Here is a 23,159-nt window from a genome sequence, read left to right on the forward strand (position 1 = left end):
ATCCACTCAGCCATCCATTCAGCCACTCATAAACCAACTCACTCACTAATACAGCTACTGATATATCCACTTGTACAGCCAGACAGCCACTCACAAACTGTCAGTCACTCATAGAGCTAATCACACACCTACTCACTCACCAATAGAGCCAATTTTAAAGCCATTTACTCACCTACAATGTCATACACATACCCACTCACTCATTCATACAGATATAAACATATAATCACTCACCCATACAGACCGTCACACACACTCACTAACCTATACAGCCACTATCACAATCCCTCACTCACACATACAGTCACTGATATACCCCAACACTCACCTATGTTGCCTTTCACATATTCACCTATTTACCCATATACCACTGACACATCCATTCACTCACCAACACAGCTATGGACACACTCAGTCTCTTATTCAACCCTTCTCTTATACTCACTAACCCATACACCCACTGACTCATGTACTAACTCATCCATGCAGGCAGTCACACGCACTCTCACCCACCCCACAGATACTCATACACCCTTGCAGGTACTCAGACAACTGATCAATCACCCATACACCCACACATGTACCCACTCAGCAACCTTTACAGCTACTTCAATACCAACTAACAGACTGATATAGACATTCAGACAACCTGATCAGTGATCCATTCATTTACTGAGACATCTAATCACTCACTTATAAAGTCAGTCATGCATCCACTAAATCATCCATGCAGGCACTCATACATCCACTGATTCATTAGTTCACCTTGGTTTATGTATATATTTAACGCTCATAAACTTTATAGAAACATTCACAGTCATTGGATTCTGTCATCACTGATGTAATTTGAGATGTCATCAGTGATCTCACTGACCATGTCATGAGTGATATAATATGTAAGGTCATAAGCAAAGCATTGTGGGGGTGTGAGTTATAGTTAGCTCAGCTAACTATAACTGCTGAATTTCTCAGTTTTTTATGAGTGAAATATCAGCCTAACTATAACGTCCCTGTAACCTTTGTTTTTTTATTGACTATCTAATGTTTTTTTATTACATTTCCTAACTATAACAGCCTGGTAACCTTCGTTTTTTTTCAGTAAATATCTAAGGTTTTCTACATGCTAATTCCCAGCTACAACTTACCTGTGATGTTTGTTTATTTCAGTGAATTTGCATACTTTTTTAAGTATCAATATTGTGGAAAGGAGGCGGGCCTCCGACCAGCTTGCAGGAATCCCGCCGTGTAGGCTTAACAGAAAGCACCAGGAGGGCTTCTTGGTCCCCAAGGTCCTTTATCATCCAAGCAAACTTTATTCCCGAACCAGTAGTGTGCCAGGAGATGAGTTACAGAATGGTGCAGAAAGGCTGCATGACCTCCAAAGACCTCTTGGCAAACTGACTGTGTGGGACTTGCTGGAGATAACAGGAGGGATAGTTGGCCCTCAAATACCCTCAATAGCCAAGGGGACTTCATCTCCCAACTAGTACTACGCCAGGAGGCGTTTTTGCAGAGTGGTAGAGAATGGACGTCCTTGATGATTGCACAGGTAGTGCCTGTATAATTCTATTTGTGCCATTGCCAAGGACAGACTGTGAATACCAGATGTCTTTAACAAAGTGTAAAACACATATATATAAATATACATATATACATATTTTACGGAAGGTTTCAGTGTAGATATTTAGTATGATGCTAATTTTATTTCCCCCTGTGTATTCATTTATCGAAATAACTAAATCAAAAATGCATTTTCCTTCTTCACAGCAACACCGAAGTTCGCAATGACATCAGTGGTTAGAAATACACATGACAAAGTGAAAAACAGATATATAGACATTTCACAAAAAGTTTGAGTCTAGCTGTTTTGTAACATACAGCCTGATTCATGAAGCGAAATAGCGCCCGCAATGGCAGCGAAAACGCAATTGCGGGTGCAAAACATGGAATCGGCATTCATGTACGAAATAGCGAAATCGCTAAAAAATAATAGCGAGCGGAATAGCGATTACGCTGTAAAAGTCGCAGACTCCGGGAAGTCGAGCATTAGCGAAAATGAAATAGCGACCAACCACGGATTCTGCGAATTGAATAGCGAAACGCAATACTGTCTCAATCGGCATTCATGAAAGAAATACATTAGCGAAAAATCGCTAAATCGCACATTAGCGCGGCGCAATTTAAGGACAACTCAAAGCAGGTGGTAACCATAAAAGCCATGATTAACCAAATTTTGAAAAACTGTTAGCCAATCACCAACAGGTCCAGGCCTGACCAATCACACATAAGGACATTCAGCAGCAGCAATAGGCGTTCCACAATGCCTGGGATGTACATGGTGGTGAGGCGGCGAAGGCTACAGCGAGCAGCACGGAGGAGACGCATGAGGCAGGCACGGATTTACCGGCAGCGGGTCACCTTGCTGGGGCAAACCAGAGAACAGATTTATGCCAAATACAGGCTGAATGGGGAAATGATCACCTGGCTGATACAAGAACTCGACCCCATCATGCAGCACCCAACAAGGCGAAACAATTCTGTGCCCACACATGTGCAGGTATTGTGCAGCCTGCACCTCCTGGCATCCGGCAGTTTCCAGGGCATAGTAGCCGCTGCTGGGGGGATTTCCCAGCCCACCATGTCACGCTGCCTCCACACTTTTGTTGACGCCATGCTCACCCAGCTCCACCAGCACATCACATTTCCCACCAGCCAACAGGATTTGGACCTCACAAAACTACAATTTTATAATGTTGCCCATTTTCCCCATGTCCTTGGCTGCATAGACTGTACCCACGTCGCCATCTGCCCACCAGCTGGCACGGAGTATATGTACCGCAACAGGAAGTCCTACCACTCCCTCAACATACAGATGGTCTGCAATGCCAAGACCATCATCACTGACATTGTGGCCCAGTACCCAGGGAGTACCCATGACTCCTTTATCTTCAGGCACAGCGGACTCCACACACGACTGATCAGGGGAGAGTTTGGGGAAGGACACCTACTTGGTAAGTACACTTTGTCGACAATGTCACATTGCTATGAAGTAACTGCGCTGCACAGGCAATCAACATCTGCTCCTCTCATTCAGGTGACAGTGGCTACGCCCTACGGGAATACCTCCTGACCCCTTACCTCAACCCTGCCACACCTCAGCAACGCCGCTACAATGTTGCGCACATCCGGACAAGGAACTGTATTGAAAGGACATTTGGCCTGCTCAAGAGCAGGTTCCGTATACTGCACAAGACAGGTGGGGCCATGTATTACAGTCCTGCAGCGTGCTGCCGCATTGTGGCTGTCTGTGCAATGCTTCATAACATTGCAACCAAGCGCCGGATACCTGTTGACATCTCAGGCAGTGAATCTGAGGGGGACGACCGGCCACCAGCACATGCGCACCATGCACGCGGGGAGAACCCAGCTGAAGGCCACAGACGTCGCAACCACATCACAGCTAACAATTTCTAGCCCACCCCCTTCCCCCACCCCACATATCACAATTGCATGCAAACTGTAATGATTACACAAGGCGTATGTGTGCACCAAAATAAATGTATTTGTTTGAATCACAAAAAATATAAATGGGTGTTCGTAATAACTATATACAAAAAGCAGTATTCATGCATACTGCATGGGACGCTCCATTGCAGGCTTAAGTTCAGCCTGCGTCTGTGTCCCTGTCACAATGTCATTGCCGTCTCCGGCGCACAAGTTGCTGGCGCCTGGGAGCCTCTTCCTCTTCCTGGGCAGCTGGAGGTGGGGCAGCCCTTGCGCTGCGCCTAGGTGGGGGGGCCTGCGTGGCAGAGTGGCTGCTGACACTAGAGGTACCCTCACTAGCATCATCACCCCCCACAATTGCCGGAATCACAGGTGCGTGCAGTGCGGTGACCGCGGTTGTCAAGTGCTCCAGCACCCGGGTGATATCTTCGCAGCACTGGACGAGTTGGTGCTGCTGGGTTAAGGAGCGGCGCGCAAGCAGGGCGGTGGCATTTGCCGAGGAATAATTGGAGCGGCTGTTGGTGGTCAGCCGGCTCAGCAACTGGTGGTGGCGCCTGCCAGCAACACTTCGGTGCTTCACCAGCGCAGCGGTGTTGTCTTCCATTGCCGTCGTCATGCGGTCAATGGCCGCCGTCATGCGGTCCACCCTGTCGCCCACTCCCGCAACATTGCGGCCGATCTTCTGCAGCTGGAGCTGGATGGCTCCCTGCTGCTGCGACTGGCGCTGGTGTAAACGCAGCATGCGCCGCTCCACACTCATGCATGCGTGGAAGTGGCCATTGCCCCTCCTGGTGGTCGGCCGCTGTGTAGCCGATGTGGCTGGCCCAGATGGTGGTGGACGAGCTGCAGGTCTTGCAGCAGCTGGTGTTGCAGGTGCGGCAGGTGTGGTGGGTGGCCTGGCCTTGGCAGCCGGTGGGCCTGAGGCGGATGCTGCAGGCAAGGTGGGTGGCCTGGCCTTGGCAGCCGGTGGGCCTGAGGCGGATGCGGCAGGTGTGGTGGGTGGCCTGGCCTTGGCAGCCGGTGGGCCTGAGGCGGATGCGGCAGGTGTGGTGGGTGGCCTGGCCTTGGCAGCCGGTGGGCCTGAGGCGGATGCAGCAGGCAAGGTGGGTGGCCTGGCCTTGGCAGCCGGTGGGCCTGAGGCGGATGCTGCAGGCAAGGTGGGTGGCCTGGCTGCTGGTGATGGCGCTGGCACAGGGGCTGGTGGCTGGGTGGCAGGTAGGGATTCCTCCTCCTGGGCCTCCTCGTCGATCAGCAGCCTCTCACTGTCGCTGCTATCTCCTGCACCTGTGAGGGTAAGTGGATACTCATTAGGTGCATGTGACTGACAGACGTGCAGATGTTACATGCATGCTGGGTGTCATTCCCTGGGTGGCTGTGTATTTGCGCACTTTGGAACCTTTCGGGCCGCATTGTGGTAGTACTACATTGTGGACATACTACGTCTCCCACAATGCTTCAGGGCATTTCCTGATGCACGGCATGACTAAGGGCCAATGAGTGAGCCTATTTGGTCATGGGCGGTCATAGGGACAGGGTCGCAGTCGCATGCCACTTACCTTGGGTGTCTTGGGTGGGGCGGGAGGAGTCCAGAGGGGTGACGCCAACACACGCCTCCCTCTCCAACGTGTCCTCTACCCGGTCCTCCAGGGGGGTGTTGGGTGGGACAGTCGGGCCACCTCCTCCGGTGCCTGATGCCTCACCAAGGCGCTCCGCAACCCTCTCCTTGGCACGCCCTCGGAGGTCGTACCACCGCTTCTTTAATTCCTCAAGGGACCTGTCCGCAACTCCCACAGAGTTCACACTTGCCGCAATCCCCACCCAGATCCTCCTCTTCTCCTGCTCCGGGACCCTCCGGGAGTTTGCACCAAACAGCTGGTCGTGGTTGGCCACCACACCCTCTATGAGGTTCTCCAGCTCCTGTTCCGAAAATTTCAATTTGCGCTTTCGGCCAGCGCTGTTGCTGGGTCCTGCCTGCGGGTCCTCTGCCATAGCGGTCGCTATTTCGGCGGGGTCGGGATGCGCAAACGGCGGGTTGGTGGCAGCTTTCCGTCGTGGACAGTCGACTGTTGGCGTCACTGTGGTGTTTGGGGGTGGGATTTGGCTGCTTCCTGGTTGTGATGTCATCACGGTGCTCGGAATGCGTCTTCCCGTTTTCCTGATCCCGCGAGAATGCGACTCGCAATCCCGTGCAATCGGGATTGCGAGCGCAATCTCGTGCGATCGGGATTGCGAGTCGCAATTCCCGTTCGCAGGTAGCCGGAAATAGCGATTATTCTGCGTTTTTGGTGGGTCGCTAACGGCTTTAGCGCCCGCATGCGAGTCGCTATTTTTTCTCAGATAAGTACATGAATGCCGTTTTGCGTTTCCTCAATAGCGAGTCGCTATTGATCGCTATTAGGGACACGCAAAACGGCCCGTACATGAATCAGGCTGATAGTGGTTTAACTTTATTTTAACAAAACATTTAAAAAAAAGAAGAGTTTCAATAAATAAGCCAACATCTGGACTCACAAATAAAATATAACTACCAAACACTCATCAAACTACCCATTGTTACTCAAACTCATGGAGATTTAAAAACGGTTCCCACACTGGTGCAATGCACAATCTAAAAACATCGCATGATCATGAAAGTAAGGAATAGTATTGAATAATATACTGTGGGATGATGTTCATGCTATATCATCTTAAAACTTTTCATAAAAAACGTCTCCAACTGTCAATGAATCAGAAGGAAGCTGGAAGACCATCTACATCAGTGGCAAAAGGCAGCAAAAATCCCCTGCCAGAAAGTCCTTTCAGAGGTACAGACTACTAAATGAGATATGGCTCAAGAGTTTTCAAGAAGGGCCACGTATTGCATGGACTATAGTGTTGTTATAAGAGCTGGTGAGCAGTGTGTTACAGCTATTCGCAATGCTGCCAAAAACTATACATGGTAATTTTTTACCCCCTTTTATATTTTTTGCACATTTCATAAGACTTCAAAAGTCCAATCTCCACTTCAATATTTGGTTCCACAGTTTACCGCAATTGCATCATACTGCATGGATTGTGGAGTTGTAATGAGTCTTGAAGAGCCATCCATAACGGCCCTTCACAATGCTGCAAAGAATAATAAATGTTGATGTTGGTTTTTTTTGTGGACCTTTATAGTTTTTCTACATTAGCAGGCATTTTATTATCTTACAAAATGGGTAGTTAATATCTATGTGTTATTCATTTTATTATGTTCTAAATTATTGTAACACTACCTACATGTAACTTGCGATATAGACAAGTTAATCCGTCCCTCTTCAAATAAATACACAGGTAACTTTTAACAGTTATCATTATTTACTTTTTCATTTCTTAAATATAAATCAAAGGTCTGTGTTTAAATCTTCTAGTAAGTGCATCGACAAATTTACAAACATACTCTGGTTGTTTAGACAACGCTGTGTTATATTTTGTAATCTTTCCTTTAAAACTATCAACTGTAATATATGTTTCTTGTTCTGCAACTCCTCCTCTTAACAACTTTTCATTTTCCCTAGAATCCTGCTCAGGACCACAGAAACAAAACTGCATGTTACCACAAAACTTTTCAATGTCTGCCACACTGCCTTGCAAAAGTGCTCTATTCATTTCTCCTAAACAAAAAGCAGGAGTTTTCACATAATGCAGCCTCCTACCTAAAGTTCACATTGTTGAGCGGTGTAACTTATTTTTTGTTTTAAACTTGGCCTTGGAAAGATATGTAGACATTTTCTTCATTCATCAATGGATTGCTTTCTAATACTAGCAACAATCCACAATCCATGAGCATACAGTACCCTGAATACACCTTTCTTTGTACCTTTTCTGCAATAACTTCTTCTATATTTCTAGGTATCATCACCTCTATTGCTATAGGACTTCCATTTTTCATTTCATAACATAGTCTTCTTTAGTCAATAGTATGAACCAATCTGTTATCATGGTGATACCTTTCTTCATTAAAAAAAATCCTCTGTACATGAAGTATACATCCATTCTCCATTAAAAACCGTGCAACTGTTAGTTCTATTCACTAATCTTTTCTTCTGGTTTTGTCTCCTTGTGCAAAACACTATTTTGTCAAAAGTCTTAATTCTAAATAGAATCAAAATTAAAAGCTTCACCTTCAAAGCAAAGGTCTTATCAACTACTCTCTAAACTCGTTCTTTCAGTTTCACTGCATCTCTCCTTCTTCTTCTCTTTTTGTAAATGTATCACTAAATTTACATGGCTCTAACTATTGAATTATTATTATGTTTGCATGGAACCAATGAAGCCATCGAAGCACCCACTTACAACCCATTCTGTCATTGAAATATCTGGCACACATGTGGACTGATGAAACACTCAGGCTCTACTGATGAACTCATGTAATTAAGTAGGGAGTACCATTGTAGTAACCCTATCACCCATATTGTCTAATGACTACATATTCCTCAGTAAATCTTGTAAATACATGGTTTTGTGGTTGAATACATCAACACTCCCTGGATGATTGAATGAGTGCATAGGTACTGCCTGGGTGATTCCCTGAAGATTCACGTAGTACCTAGATGATTCCTTGACTATCTCATAACTTCATGGTCCATTCCATATCTGCATAGTTACTGCCTGCATTTTTGCATGAGTATACGACTAGTATCTGGTTGTTTTGATGAGTGCCAGAGTTGAGCCATAATGATTAGACAAGTGCGTGACTAATGCTTCACGAATTCAATACTTGCAAAGGGACTGTTGGGATGATTAAATGAGTGCAATTCCAGTGCCTGGATGATTGCAAGAGTACATACATAGTATATAGGTGATTTATGCAGTGCACGGATAGTGCATACATGATTATTTAAGCCCATGCATACCACCTAGCTTATTGGATGAGCATATGAATAGTGTTTCAGCGATTGGATGCTGCCCATTTCTTATTGGTTGAGTAAAATGGTAGTGCCTGGATGCTTAGATAATGACATAGGTAGTGCCTGGAGAATTGAATAAATGCATCAATAGTGCCTGGCTAATTAGATGATTGCATGACTAGTGTCTGAGTGACTGCATAATTCCATTGTTAAAGCTTCAGAGATTGGATGAAAGTAAGTGTACTGCTGGAGTGATTGTATTAGTGCAAGCCTATTGCCTTGGTAAATAAATGACTGCTTAGGCATTGGATTGGCGATAGGTTTACTAAGATGGTACTCTCTACATAATTAGTTGAGTGCATGAGTAGAGCCTCAGTGTTTCATCAGTGCACGCGTGTGCCAAAGTATTTCAATGACTGCATGGGTTGTAAGTGGATGGTTAGATGGCTGCATAGGTTCTGCATAAATGTTATAATGGTTGCATAGTTACAGCCTTGTTAATTGCATAAGTCAATAGTTAGTACCTAGGTGATTAGATGAATGTATGGGTAGTGCCTGCATAGTTTAACATCTATGTAAATTCTGCCTGCCTGATTGCAAGAGTACATGTGTAGTGTCTGGGTAATTGAATAACTCCATGCATAGTGAATCACTGATTTGATGACTGCCTGAATAGTGTCTGGGTGATTGCATGAATGCCTGAATAATGCGTGACTGACTGTGAAAGTACCTTCATTGCTGTTAGACACATAACACTAGTCACTATTTGGTTATCTCCTTCTGTCAGTATCAAACTACCTGTTTTACTGTATCTAAGTTTTTATTCTGAGCTATTTGTGAGTGAAATCTGGGTATCATACTTGAAGTATAATTGCATACATGGCTCTCTAGAAACGTACATTCCTTTGTTATTGAGCATGCACCTGCATCAGTATGTTTCTGAAACAGAAAACAAAATTTTTTAATTTTTCAAAGCACAAAACGTTTTGTGAATGGCATATCTACATCATTTCTCAAATACTTCTTCTTCTTACAAAACATATATTCAGCATATCTCAACAAATGTTACACTGGAAATGAAGCAAGCACAAGAACTCTCGAGGCATTTCGCACTATTAAACCTTTTCAATGAAAAAAAAAACTTGTTTAAAGAAAAACACTACCCTTACCCTCTGCATGAACTTTTCATCAGCCCCATTAAACACAGATCACTATGTAAACATTTGATTTCTTAATAGATGTACACCTTCAAGCCATCTTTCCAAAAATATATACCTCTCTGCATCCTTAAGTAAATTCAAACGTCCCACCATATATATATATATATATATATATATATATATATATATATATATATATATATATATATATATATATTACCTACTGGCAGTCTATGGGATTTTTGAAAATTCTATGTCTAATAACATTGGCGTTTGTGGACGGAATTGGCTGAAATTTTCAGGAAAATTGAACATTTTGTTTCTGAGCAGCCCCTGAAAATTTGGGGGGGGTCGTCAAGGGGGGGCCGAGAAAAAAGGGGGGTCCCAAAACGTGTTTTTGCCATGCAATTTTCCATAGGGCGGTTGGCGTCACTTTTAGCTCGAACGGCTGAATGGATTTCCACGAAACTTGGCAAAATTGTAGATATTGTTTGCCCGATGTGCCTTTGCTAGGTCTCAAGATATGTGGTCCTGTGAATTTCGAGTAAATTAGGTTTAAAAAAAGATATATATCTAGAGCCGCGCCCGGTACGCGTACCGGGGAGCGCTTCGGGCGCGCCACGCGACTTGCGCACGGCAAGCTGATTGGTTCTCGGGTGTCTGTAAACATTCGAAACAGTCCGCAGCGGCCGCCATCTTGTGTCTCGGTAGGATTGAGACACAAGAGGTGGCAAGAATCAAAGGGGGGGGAAATTAGCAAAAGGAGGCAGGGTACACCCCCCTGACCCCCTACTTTTGATGTGGGGGCCATAAAAGGCTCCCGCGGAAGGAAAAAAAAAAAAAAACGATTTTCGCGGGGGGGAGCGCCCGGTACGCGCACCGGGGAGCTTACGGGGGAGCGTACCAGGAGTTAAAAAATGACAGACTTTTTAAAAAAAAAAAAAATGCTTCTTTTTATAAATTGGAGGTATTTCTGAAAAGAACTTTTTTTTTGATTTTGTTGTTTTATATATATTTTTTGTTTGTTTTTGTTGTTTTATATATTTTTTAGACTTTTTAAAACAATTTTATATTTTTTTGGGATTTTTGTCAAGGGAAAAATAAAAACAAGGATTCCAAAACTGCTCAACAGGAGCAAAAAAAATTGAAAATTTAGGGACTGGCAGAGCAGCGGTGTTGCTGTTTCTTTAGGGCAATGAGTTCAACACTCTGCTCCCCATAGCAGAGCAGTTCGTCACACTCCGTGCACAGAAATTTGATGCCTGCAAACACCGGCTGAATGTTAGGGACCATTCTTCCACGGGGTGGTCCCGAAGGTGTTGCTCCACCAGTGGAGGTGCTGCCGCCATCTGTGGGTACATTCCGTGCCAGCTCTCTGACACTCTCCCTGGCAAAGTTGTTAGGGTGTCTTCTTTTCACATGCCTGATTAAATTAGCATTTCCAAAACTATATTTTTTCAGAGGATTGCCTCTGGATAAACTACTCCCACATATTTTGCAGGTTACTTTGGGAGCGTTGACTTTTTTTTGTCCTTCAGGGATGTCATAAAATTTCCAGATGAAATGGGTTTTTTTCTTCTGCTGAGGAGGGTCCTCATCTAAAAATCCCTCTGAATCACTGCTGGATGACTCTCTTGCAGCCATTGCTGGAGATCAGAAAAATAGGAGATAAACAGAGTACACAGAACAGCTCTTGCTCTCTCCAAGTACAAAGCAATAGTGAGAGAAATGGGTGGGTTTCACACAATTTGGAAAAAAAAAAGTTCTGAACCAATGAAAAGTGTTATTTTAAAGTCACATGGTTTGACGCGCTTACGCTACGCGCCCCGGGGCGCGTCCCGGGCGTGTATCGTAAGCGCATCGGGGCGCTAATGTTGCGCGATCATATGTGCTTCCTTGTGCGCTTACGCGGTGCGTCATAAGACGCATCTCGCGGCTACGCGATACGTGTCTTATGACGCAAGGCGTGGCGGCTACGCGATACGTCACGATGTTGTTTTCGTTCGCGGCAATAGCGCTATCGGGACGCGCATCAGTACGCGCCCCGGGGCGCACCGCAAGATTGCGCTTACCCGTGCGTTCACCTGTCCGCGCCCCGGGAGCGCACCAAAAAGAATATAAAAAAAAATGACAGAATTATAAAATATAAAATTCGATTTAAAATGTATTATTTTTATAAAGATTTGCTATTAAAAAACCTATGAAATTCACTGAAAAAACCATAGGTTATAGACCATATATAGTTAGGAATTAGCATTTACAAAACCTTGAAAATTCACTGAAAAAACCATAGGTTATAGACCATGTATAGTTAGGAATTAGCATTTACAAAACCTTATTTTACTCACACAAAACCATTGAAATTCCATATATAGTTAGTTGTACTAACTATATATCGCGCACCCGCAATCCACTGCTGATGATGTCACATATTACATCATTCATGACATGGTCAGTGACATCACTGATGACATCACTGATGACATCTCAAATGACATCACTGATGACATCACTGATGACATCTCATTTGACATTACTGATCACATCACTGATGACATCATTCATGTGATGATACGATGAACCTCTTCAGACTCTAATATAACCTTAGATACACTCAGTGTAAACAGACACTCACAGACTGTCACTCATCCATGGAGTTACTCACACACTTAGTCAGTCTTGCAAAGAATCAATCACACCTCCATTTCCTCAACTATATAGTTAAACACACCTTACTTATTGAAACATATAATAACACATATTTACTCTGTTATACAATCCCTGATACAAGTTCACAATAATCCATACAGCCACTCACACATTCACTGGCTCTTATGCACAGTTATTTATATATGTCAACTATCACATGTACTGTGTTTTACATATGTACTTACTTTGACATGTAGCACTGAGATATCCATTCACTCACCAATACACTCATGCACACAGTAAACCGCCCATACAGCTGTTTCCACATGCACTTTTGAACCCATACATCTAGTGAATCAACTGCTCACACATCTATGCACAGAGTCATACACCTCCCAGACACCCACACACACACTCAGTCTCCCATACAAATACTTGGCCAACTAATCAATAACCCATATAGTTAGTCATATAGCTAATGATCAACACATGCATCAGATTACAAAACAACAGACACAATGATGCACAATTTAAAACAGTTTAGTCACTAACCCATGCACTCAGTGAGACACATTTAATCACTCACTTATACAGTCAGTCATGCACCTACTAAATACATCATCCAGACACTTATACATCCACTCATTCGTCAATATATAAGACATATTTTAACTTTACAGAAACATACAGTCACTGGATGTTGTCATCAGTGATGTCATCAGTGATGTCATTTGAGATGTCATCAGTGATGTCATCAGTGATGTCACTGACCATGTCATGAATGATGTAATATGTGACATCATCAGCAGTGGATTGCGGGTGCGCGATATATAGTTAGTACAACTAACTATATATGGAATTTCAATGGTTTTGTGTGAGTAAAATAAGGTTTTGTAAATGCTAATTCCTAACTATATATGGTCTATAACCTATGGTTTTTTCAGTGAATATATATATATATATATATATATATATATATATATATATATATATATATATATATATATATATATATATATGCAGCAGCTGTAGCTTTCCAAAGGCTCCGTATACCAATGACCAAGGAAAACCACACGAATCCAATATAGATAAAGGCACAGATTTTTATTTCAAAGTTGAGCTTAACAAATCTGACGCGTTTCGGGCATCCGCCCTTGCTCACAGACAGTCAGCAAATGAGTACAACCACGTTTAAATAACCAGTGCTTCACAGTTTTTTTCTCAATTAACATTTTTTTCTCTCTTTTTTTGACTCTTTTTTTGAATCTACACCATGTGATGCTAAAAATAAAGGACATACTACATATTTAGTACTAAAGGAGTCTGTTTTCCAAAACCAATTGTTATTCGCGGTCTGATGTTCACTGATGTAAAAAATGGTTAAAATGCACATTATTTACAAAAATCACTCATCTATTTACGAAATAAAAATAATCTCCTGTAACAAATGGCCCAAACACTAAATAGTGCTGAACAGATTTTGTAAATGCATATAATGCTAAAAATACAATTCTGATAGTGCTATATTAAAAAGATCACATCACAATGCTAAGTAGCAAATGGAACCTTGTCTATGTGCAAATGAGCAATACAAGTGCAATTTATAAATATTTTATAAAGTGCTAATGCATAGTGCAAATATAACTCTATTGAAGTTATTGTAAAGTGCAAATGCATAGTGCAAACATCACAACTATATATATAGTTGAAATAAAGTGACAAATGCAGTTAGTGCAAAATATGCCAGTATGTAAACATTTGGATATAATCCAAAAAGACAAGGTAAATGTTTTGTTAGATAAAATATAGCAACAATGATATATATATATATATATATATATATATATATATATATATATATATATATATATATATATATATATATATATATATATATATATATATATATATATTCACTGAAAAAACCATAGGTTATAGACCATATATAGTTAGGAATTAGCATTTACAAAACCTTGAAAATTCACTGAAAAAACCATAGGTTATAGACCATATATAGTTAGGAATTAGCATTTACAAAACCTTATTTTACTCACACAAAACCATTGAAATTCGCATATATAGTTAGTTGCACTAACTATATATCGCGCACCCGCAATCCACTGCTGATCATGTCACATATTACATCATTCATGACATGGTCAGTGACATCACTGATGACATCACTGATGACATCTCAAATGACATCACTGATGACATCACTGATGACATCTCAAATGACATCACTGATGACATCACTGATGACATCACTGATGACATCTCAAATGACATCAATGATGACATCACTGATGACATCTCATTTGACATTACTGATCACATCACTGATGACATCATTCATGTGATAATACGATGAACCTCTTCAGACTCTAATATAGCCTTAGATACACTCAGTGTAAACAGACACTCACAGACTGTCACTCATCCATGGAGTTACTCACACACCTAGTCAGTCATGCAAAGAATCAATCACACCTCCATTTCCTCAACTATACAGTTATACACACCTTACTTATTCAAACATATACTAACACATATTTACTCTGTTATAAAATCCCTGATACAAGTTCACAATGATCCATACAGCCACTCGCACATTCAATGGCTCTTATGCACAGTTATTTATATATGTCAACTCTCACATGTACTGTGTTTTACATATGTACTTACTTTGACATGTAGCACTGAGATATCCATTCACTCACCAATACACTCATGCACACAGTCAACCGCCCATACAGCTGTTTCTACATGCACTTTTGAACCCATACATCTAGTGAATCAACTGCTCACACATCTATGCACAGAGTCATACACCTCCCAGCCACCCACACACACACACTCAGTCTCCCAAACAAATACTTGGGCAACCAATCAATAACCCATATAGTTACTCATATAGCTATTGATCAACACATGCAGCAGTTTACAGAACAACAGACATAATGATGCACAAATTAAGACAGTTTAGTCACTAGCCCATGCACTCAGTGAGACACATTTAATCACTCACTCATACAGTCAGTCATGCACCTACTAAATCCTTCATCAAGACACTTATACATCCACTCATTCTTCAATATGTAAGACATATTTTAAATTTACAGAAACATACAGTCACTGGATGTTGTCATCAGTGATGTCATCAGTGATGTCATTTGAGATGTCATCAGTGATGTCACTGACCATGTCATGAATGATGTAATATGTGACATGATCAGCAGTGGATTGCGGGTGCGCAATATATAGTTAGTGCAACTAACTATATATGCGAATTTCAATGGTTTTGTGTGAGTAAAATAAGGTTTTGTAAATGCTAATTCCTAACTGTATATGGTCTATAACCTATGGTTTTTTCAGTGAATTTTCAAGTTTTTGTAAATGCTAATTCCTAACTATATATGGTCTATAACCTATGGTTTTTTCAGTGAATTTCAATGGTTTTTTAATAGCAAATATCAAAAGCTGTAAAATGTATTCTTCTTTTAAAGGAAAAATATATTTTATATGTATTTAATATAATTTTTTTATGTATATCAATTTTTTGAGGGAACGGATTTATCAACTATCATGCTGAAGAAGAGTGTGGGGAAAAAAACAAAGAGGAGGACTAAGAGGAAAGAACAATCAGTTCAAAAAACACAATTGCATTAAAGCATGAAGTGCTTTTCCACACATTTACATTTAAATAACCCATATTAGAACATACAAAATATCTACAGAGGAGACGGTGTCATTGAATTTTAGACTCTTCATTGGTACCTACATGTTGGTACTTACATCACCCACACAATACAACAGCTCTATTCAGAGCTACCCTACCTCAAAGCGCTCTAAAATAGTATTTTAATATTTCCCTTCCCCTTGTTACGCTTTCCGGAATGCTACCCAGTGCGCGGACCGGGCGCTAACCGTGCGAAAATTTGAAAAAAAAGGTTGTTTTCTTTTACATATATGGGCCTCCTCAGCCACCCTCAGAAAATCTAGGGGGTCAGGATATGTCTCCCGTGCCCCCTTATACCCATTCCCAACATTGTTTGTCCTCCATCTTGTGACTAAATTCGTCCGAAACACAAGATGGCGGACTCCCGTTACGCTACCGGTGAGCTACCCGGTTTGCGTACCGGGTAGCGCTTCCACCGCGAAAAATGGAAAAAAAATGATTTTATTTTTTTGCCCCGCGGGGCCCTTTAATAGCCCCCACATCAATCCTAGGGGGTCAGGAGGGGTCTACCTTTCCCCCTTTCATTCATTTCCCCCTTCGTTTATTTCCACCTCTTGTCTCTCGATCCTACCGAGAGACAAGATGGCGGCCGCTCCGGACTGTTTAGAATGTTGACAGTCACCGGAGAGCCAATCCGCTTCTCCTCGCGAAGTTCCGTTATGCGTCTGGTACGCGAACCGGGGCGCTAACCGGGACGCTGTCACAGATATATATATTTTTTTGAACGTTAATTTCTCAAAATCCACTGGAGCACATATCTTGAGACCTAGCAAAGGCACATCGGGCAAACAGTCTCTACAATTTTGCCAAGTTTCATAGAAATCCATTCAGCTGCTCGAGCTAAAAGTGAGTCCAACCGCCCTATGGAAAACTCAATGTTAAAAACACGTTTTGGGACATTTCTATGGCAAAATGAAACCCCTCATTTTGTTCCTTTTCAAATTAAATGTATTAAGTGTTACCACTTTATTCCAATCAAGATGACTTCAGGTGTGCCATACTTTTGTCATAAGTAAGACTGTTAGCGTTCTAGTTGTTCTTTAGAACACTCTGGGACATTCTGTCACTGGGCTATAGTTGGGCTACATCTGGCTGATATTTGGGCTACATTTGTTTTTTTTTGTCTCTGGTGGCCATCTTTGGGCTACATTGGGCTACATTGGGCTACATTGGGCTACATTTGGGCTCTAACATATATATATAGCCCAATGTAGCCCAATATATATTTTTCAAAGTTAATTTTCGTAAAAACCACTGGAGCATATATCTTGAGACATAGCAAAGGCACATCGGGCTACCAGTCCCTACAATTTTGCCAAGTTTTGTGGAAATCCAATCAGCCGTTCGAGCTAAAAGTGAGTCCAACCGCCCTATGGAAAACTCAATGTTAAAAACACGTTTTGGGACCCCCCTTTTTTCTCGGCCCCCGCTTGACGAAACCCACCCAAACTTTCAAGGGACGCTCAGAAACAAAATGTGCCATTTTCCTGAAAGTTTCAGACAATTCCGTCCATCAACGCCAAAGTTATTCAACATAGAATTTTCAGAAATCCCTATTCAAAAAAATCCTAACTATATATACCTACTGGCGACTGCCAGTAGGTAATATATATATCTATATAGTCGGGCTCTTATGATAGAAGGTTGTGCTCGGAGCATTTTGGGGATCGAGCTGTGAAATGGATCCAAATAAAGAAAACGTGCCTATTCAACTTCGTGTGGATCTGCTTCACTTGGGCTTCCTGTTTGTTTTGGATAATTTTCGGCTGCTGCTCGATCGAGAGGCGGACCCCACCTGTGACCAGGGTCCAAGGCAGGCTTCACTCCAGGAGTTTGCCACGGAACGAAGCAAAGACTGGCGCCTTTCAGGGGGCGCTGCTTTGGCACGATTTTGCAGCTACAAAGCGCTCTCCGAAGGCTCCCAGCGCTGCCCTTCACCCCACTGGGGGAACAATAGAGGTTATTGAGAAGTCAGAGTAGCAGCCCCACTGTGGGAAGAGGGTTAGTACACTACAAGGCACAGAATGCAGTGCAAGATAGGCCACGCCCACTTGGCAGGTGATTTGTATTTGAAGAGGTGTACGACTAGAGACTGTTTCTCAGAACTTTCGAACCTTGCCTCTGATGAAAGGACAATTCCTGAAACGCGTCAGGCTCTTATGATAGAAGGTTGTGCTCGAAGCATTTTGGGGATCGAGCTGTGAAATGGATCCAAATAAAGAAAACGTGCCTATTCAACTTCGTGTGGATCTGCTTCACTTGGGCTTCCTGTTTGTTTTGGATATATATATATATATATATTCACTGAAAAAACCATAGGTTATAGACTATATATAGTTAGGAATTAGCATTTACAAAACCTTATTTTACTCACACAAAACCATTGAAATTCCATATATAGTTAGTTGCACTAACTATATATCGCGCACCCGCAATCCACTGCTGATGATGTCACATATTACATCATTCATGACATGGTCAGTGACATCACTGATGACATCACTGATGACATCTCAAATGACATCACTGATGACATCACTGATGACATCTCAAATGACATCACTGATGACATCACTGATGACATCTCAAATGACATCATCTAGTGTCTGTGTGTTTTTCTAAAGTTTAAATATGTTTTACATATTGAAGAATGAGTGGATGTATGGAAGACTGAGTGTGTGTGTGGCTGGCTGGGAGGTGTGTGACTCTGTGCATATCAATGTGTACTTGTATCAGTGATTGTATAAGAGAGTAAGTATGTGTTAGTATATGTGTGAAAAAGTATGGTGTTCTGTGTTTAACTGTATAGATGAGGAAATCGAAGTGTGATTGATTCTTCACAGGACTGACTAGGTGTATGAGTGCATATGATAGTGTTGTAATAATGAGTGACTGTATGTATGAGTGATTGTATGGGTGAATGAGTGAATGTGTGTGTAGACGTAGGAATCAGTGAGTGCGTATGTAGTAACTGGTATTGGTGTGTCATGATGTCATCAGTGATGTCATTTGAGATGTCATCAGTGATGTCATTTGAGGTGTCATCAGTGATGTCATCAGTGATGTCACTGAAGTATGGTGTTCTGTGTTTAACTGTATAGATGAGGAAATGGAAGTGTGATTGATTCTTTACAGGACTGACTAGGTGTGTGAGTAACTCCATGGATGAGTGGCAGTGTGTGAGTGTCTGCATAGGTGTATGAGTGCATATGATAGTGTTGTAATAATGAGTGACTGTATGTATGAGTGATTGTATGGGTGAATGAGTGAATGTGTGTGTAGACGTAGGAATCAGTGAGTGCGTATGTAGTAACTGGTATTGGTGTGTCATGATGTCATCAGTGATGTCATTTGAGATGTCATCAGTGATGTCATCAGTGATGTCATTTGAGATGTCATCAGTGATGTCATCAGTGATGTCACTGACCATGTCATGAATGATGTAATATGTGACATCATCAGCAGTGGATTGCGGGTGCGCGATATATAGTTAGTGCAACTAACTATATATGGAATTTCAATGGTTTTGTGTGAGTAAAATAAGGTTTTGTAAATGCTAATTCCTAACTATATATGGTCTATAACCTATGGTTTTTTCAGTGAATTTCATTGGTTTTTTAACAGCTAATATCTGTAGCTGTAAAATGTATTCTTCTTTAAATCCAAAAATATATTTTATATGTTTATGAATAATTTTTTTTTTTAATATTTTTTTTTCTTCGTTCCCGCTTCGCGAATCGGGAAGCTTCCCATTAGCTGACCTTGATGCCGTGAAATAGACCGCGAACCGGTAAACGTTTCTTTACCGCAACTGCCGCGTTAGAAAACAACATCGTGACGTCTCCCGTCCGCATGACGTTTCACGTTGTCGCGTGATACGTCATATGACGTGCTACGTTAGCGAACTGGTACGCGAAGCGAGTCGCAAAGCGCAGGTTTCTAGAAGCAAACCGGGAGGCCCTGCAAAGCGCTTAACGTAAACACAGCAGGTCATGTGACTTGGTAATAACACTTTTCATTGGTTCATTTCACTTTTGGTTTCCTAATGATGTAAGACTAGGTCATATAATCTAAAATGAACACTTTTCATTGGTTGAGAACTCTTGTTTTTCCCAAATGATGAAAATCCCTCCTTCTTTCCTCACTCTGACTTTCATCATTGTGAGAGAAAGACCCTTTGTGATCACTGAGCAATGGCTTCTTTAGTAGCTTCAGCTGGTGCTTCCCCACCACCTCCACCACCTCCAAGGAAGAGTGGACCACCTGCTCAAGTTATACTTCAGCAAGAAGAGGAAGAAGAAGAGGAACAGGACGACGAGCACGAAGAGAGGCAGTTTTTGCCTGAGGAGCCCAGGACGTCTCACCGGAAAGAAAACTTCATTTGGCAATTTTTTTAAATTCCCAAAGGTCAGAAAAAAGTAAATGCAAGATACGTAACTTGCCTTATATGTCAAGATAGACTGTCCAGAGGAACCGAGAAAAAATACAGTTTCGGAAACTACACAATGCATCGCCATATGACTAGGTGGCATCCTAACAACTACAGTGCTGCACAGTTTCGGAACGACCTAGATAATCTCCCTATTATGGCCAGAAGATCTGTTGTACCGGAAGTAACGGGACCAGAGGGCAGGGAGATGGTGCCAAATATACAAATGAGATTTGGTGAAGTAAAACACATCTGCGTATTTTGCGATGGATTCATTTGCTACGGAGAAAGAAGCATCACTCTGATCAGCAGAGCTATTGACTATCATATGCAAGTTTGTACGAAACGCCCAAAATAATAAATACTTTTTTTTTGTTTTGTTGCTCCTGTTGAGCCCTTTACAATGAATCGTTTTCATTGCCCCCTCCAAGAAAAACCCCCAAAAATATAAAACTGTTCAGAAAAATTCAAAAAAAGTAAAAAAAAATTCCGAAAAATAATAAAAAAAATATAATACAACAAAAACAATATAAAAAAAAGTTCTTTTCAGAACTACCTCCCCGTTATTAAAAAATTGGTACAATATTTGGAACTGTGCCAACCTCTATTTCTCTTAGTTCGCTTCCCAGTTCGCTCGCCGGTACGCGAACCGGAAGCGAACCAAAAACAGTAAGTATAAGGGAAGGAAACAGACACTTATGTTAAAATAAAGACAGCTATAGGGGAGTAAACTAGAGATACTATTACCCGTAATCCACTGCTGACGATGTCACATATTACATCATTCATGACATGCTCAGTGACATCATCAGCAGAGGATTGCGGGTTTTTTGGCAACGTGCCTTATCCACGGTTTAATAACGCTGCCTTTTGCTTTATATAAGTTTTCAAATTGTATGAAATATATACCAATAGGTCGTTATGAACCTTTAGGTAGTGCTTTTCTTCATGAGGTCTGGTCGCTTCCATACACATACAGATGTTTCAAAGATGATCAAGAAGTTTATCTGAATGGAGAGGAATGCACTGAGACGCCAGATCATTCACTAATGTGTAGGCACATACAGTTACACGGTTCATGCAACAAACACCGACCAAATATGGCTTGCGTGTTGCAAGGCACGCCAGTTCCTGCTATCATCCCCACGTTCAAGTTGTTGGAAAATGGTAGTTATTTGATGCTCAATAATGAAGATTGTTCTGGGTTAATTAAAAGTATTCCTTTTATCGTAACAGTAAGTGAACGGGTTATTTGCTGCAGAAATGTTCTATTTCCTCCCACACATGAACATAGGGAGTTTTCAATCTCGCCACAAATACCAACCTTGGGAGCAGATTTCAACGGCATGGCAAGAATAAGAGCTCTTTTGTCTCAGAGAGAGGTGGCCTTGAGTTCGGCCCGTGAAACTTTCGTGCTTCACATAGCGAACACCCGTACAGAGGTGCAGACCCTTTTCAATTCAGATTTGCCTTTCCATTTCAGCAAGATGTTTCGGACTATCTTTAACGCATCCTCCACAAAGGCCCTGGCGCACTTTTTTAAAGTTGTTACCAGTGGTCTCGTGACTTCATTTGAGAAAATCTTTGGAGTCATCCCTGCTTTCTTTCATTCTATTTTTTCCACTCTGCTTCGAGAATTGCCATTTTTACTTGCATTACCAGCGGACGCTCTTGTGCTTTTTTACATTTTTAAATATGGATGTCCCTCCTATGCAACCTCCCGACCTGCAGCTGCTGACACTGTTCCGCAATCGCATGCTAGAATATTATGGCACAATGCCGTTGGCGATATTAAGCACGGCATATGGATTATCTTTTCGATTCTCCTACTTCACCTGTGTCCAGCCTGTATTTCACTGCCTGACCTGTGATTTCGATTGGGCCATTGATTTGTGTCTCTGCGGACCGGTTTCTCCTGACGTCGACTTTAATCAGCTGATGACTCCTATCATTACTCACGAGTTGGTTTGTCCTGGCGAAAGGATTATGGCTGTGGCATTGATGCATGGACTAATTGGTCCCTGGAATTTACTGGCGGCAACACAGTCTTTCTTGGAACAGAGCTTTCTTGAAAACCCACCGAGCTGTCCTCTGATGGTGATAGAGGATCCGGTGCTGGGAGAGCACGTATGTTCTTTTCCGCTTTTAAATTGGATGGCTGAACTGTTTTCGGATGAAGACGGTGACTTCCTATTGGAGGCTGTTGCAGCTTATTTTGCATACACAGTTATGTCATAGACCTTTTTCATGTTTGATATGCTGAGTACTAGCATTTCATTGACAATTCATTGACTTATTTGTCAAGTTTTTATTATTTACCTTGCCTATTGGCTTAAGACTTGATAAAGTACTTGGCTGTTTTATTTTTCTTTAGCATTACATTTTCCTAGTTTTTAATGCTTTACCTTGCGGACCGTCCACATATAAACTTGCAATCTGCTCTCATGAGATGGCACTTCTATTATCTTATTCAGTTCGTTTCCGGATCATGGGGAGGTGTCATCTAGGTCCTGGATATCTTTACACCGTGTTAAATTAGCATGGGCTCATTACCGGTTTAAACGCCATTTTTCCTTTTTTGCAACTTCTGCACACGACACTTAGTTGTTGCTTTAGCTTTCAACCTAATAGTTCATCGTGATTTACATGAGAATAATATGTTATTGCTCTACTATCTGCTTTACTTGTTAAACTATATCTGTACAGCGAGTGCTGAAGTTTCAAGAACAACACGATACAGAATTGTTATGAGGTCTGATCTCCACGACTTCATACTCATAACATAAGGGCAGCTTCTGCCAATTCTGGGC

The sequence above is a fragment of the Lissotriton helveticus genome, chromosome 4_1 (genome assembly GCF_964261635.1).
Source record: "Lissotriton helveticus chromosome 4_1, aLisHel1.1, whole genome shotgun sequence".
Taxonomy (NCBI): Eukaryota; Metazoa; Chordata; class Amphibia; order Caudata; family Salamandridae; genus Lissotriton; species Lissotriton helveticus.